Source organism: Prionailurus bengalensis, chromosome B1 (genome assembly GCF_016509475.1).
Source record: "Prionailurus bengalensis isolate Pbe53 chromosome B1, Fcat_Pben_1.1_paternal_pri, whole genome shotgun sequence".
Lineage (NCBI taxonomy): Eukaryota > Metazoa > Chordata > Mammalia > Carnivora > Felidae > Prionailurus > Prionailurus bengalensis.
Genome location: NC_057344.1, coordinates 201,894,441 through 201,896,460, shown reverse-complemented (window position 1 = coordinate 201,896,460; position 2,020 = coordinate 201,894,441).

Genomic DNA, 2,020 nt, shown 5'->3' with positions numbered 1-2,020 from the left:
CTGGCCACACTCAGCTTTTCCTGGTCACCAAGGTGTTGAGGACAGATGCCTCTCCCCGCAGAGAAATGTCCGGTCCCAGAGTAAGGTGAGTGTGGGCGGCGGTCAGAGCAGGAGGGAGGGAGGGAGGGGTGAACACAGGTTGCTCACTGGCGGGTTGGGCGCCCCCAGGATCCCCCTGCCGCCAGAGGAACCCTGTCTGTCGTGCAGAAGAAACGGCTCAGAACGCAGCTACGCCCAGGAGAAGGTCAGAGAGCAGGGTAGAGGTCAGCGGCCAGAGGCCCCAGCCCCTAAGATTCTGTCCGTCCTGAGTCCCCCCCTCCCCGGGACTCATCTGGGCCCGCCTGGCCTCCTGGCTTCTTCCCTCTGGTCTGGGCCTGACTCGAAGCTGGGGACCCGCAATGGGTGGGGGAGGTTGAGGACCAGGAGCCGTGCAGGGCGGGTGGCCAGCACTCCCGGCTACTTCCGGAAACACTGGCCCCGTGTGCACACAGGTCACATCCAGGGGATGCGGACGGCAGGGTCGGGGCTTTTGCAATGTCCCCCCCCGCCAACCCCCACCCTGGAGAGTCCTACAAACGCACTGTCTGTCCCCATCCTGCGGGTACAAGTTAGACACAGAGCAGGGCCCGGCCGGGCTGGCTGTTTGTTCTCGCTGGGAGCATCACGACCCAAACCCAAACCCGGGAGGTGTTGTCCTTGGAGCCGGTAAAGGACAGGGAACACGAGGGGAGACCCCTGCAGGGCCAGGAGGGGAGGCGCTGAAGCCTCTGTAAGGGGACGGGGAGGTTTGGGTGAAGGGACCACAGAGGCGGCCACATTCCCGCTCACCTTGCTGTGGCGTCACAAGCGGAATGCGCGCTCAAAGCTTGCTGGGAACAGGGAAGAGGGGGGCTCGGAGGCAGGGATCCAGGCACCACGCTGGCTGCGCGGGCTCCCCCTTCTCGGGGAAGGTTCTCTCCGTAAGCCTCGCCGCCACCGTGGCCACGATGGCAACAGGCCCCCCTCCTAGGGTGTGAGCGCGGGCCAGGGGCACAGGACAAGCTCCCCGCACAGGGCAGGGGAAGTCATGGTGAACAAGAGAGAGATGTGAGGGTTTGAGAGGAGAGGGTTCTGTCGGCAACACCGCCTTCTGGAGGGAAGCCACCAAGTCTAGTGTTGAGTGAAGTCTAGAAATAAGGCGTGAGAGCCAGAAGTATGACAAGGACCCCAGGAAAGAGGGCGGGGGGGGGGAGCCCCCGGGGAAGCGTGTCCTCCACAAAAAGAAACAGAGAGTCAGGAGCCCCAGCAGCCTGCCATCGGGACAGGGGGAGGCTCTGCTTGAAAGCATTTGGTGAGTGGTGAGGAAGTGTCTCCAGGACAAATGTGGATGGTGATGGTGAAGGGGCGGGGATAGGGAGAGCCTCAGCCTTCTGACCTATAAAATGGGAATTTTTAGGTCTATCCTTAGGGATGGTGTACGTATTACGTCATCTGGCAATGTAAAGTGACCGCCCGTGTCTGACCCAGCGTGAGCACTCAGCTAACAAGCAGCAGGTCCCCCCACTCCAGGTTGTGAGGCTGGCTGCTCCTTGGACGTGATTTTCGATTTTCATCCATTAACATCCACTTGCGCTGGCTCTGTGCCAGGAGGCCAGAGAACAGATGTGCTGCTTCAGGATGCCCTTGGGTGGGAGCTAGGCAATGGTCTGGGTGGGGTGCTGCCCGCAGGAGACGCTGCTCTGGTGCTTTGAGGTTCCTGGAGGATCCCCGAGGCCTTCTCGGAGGAGGGGGTAAGGGAGCCGGGTCTCCAAGTCCAGGAAGGAAGATGGGGGTAGGGGGATGGCGATGAGCTACGGGGGAAGAAACAGAGTGGTCTCCAGAGCTGGGGGTGGGTGGCCAAGGGACCAGGTGCCGGGGAGATGGCTGGTAGGCCACCTAGAATTGGGTGGGGTGTGGAAGGAAAGCCTGGGCAAGGGGGGGTGTCTGCGGGGCTCTTTCCATTCCTCTGCTCCCCCCTCTTGCAACCCCTGGGTGGCCCCTC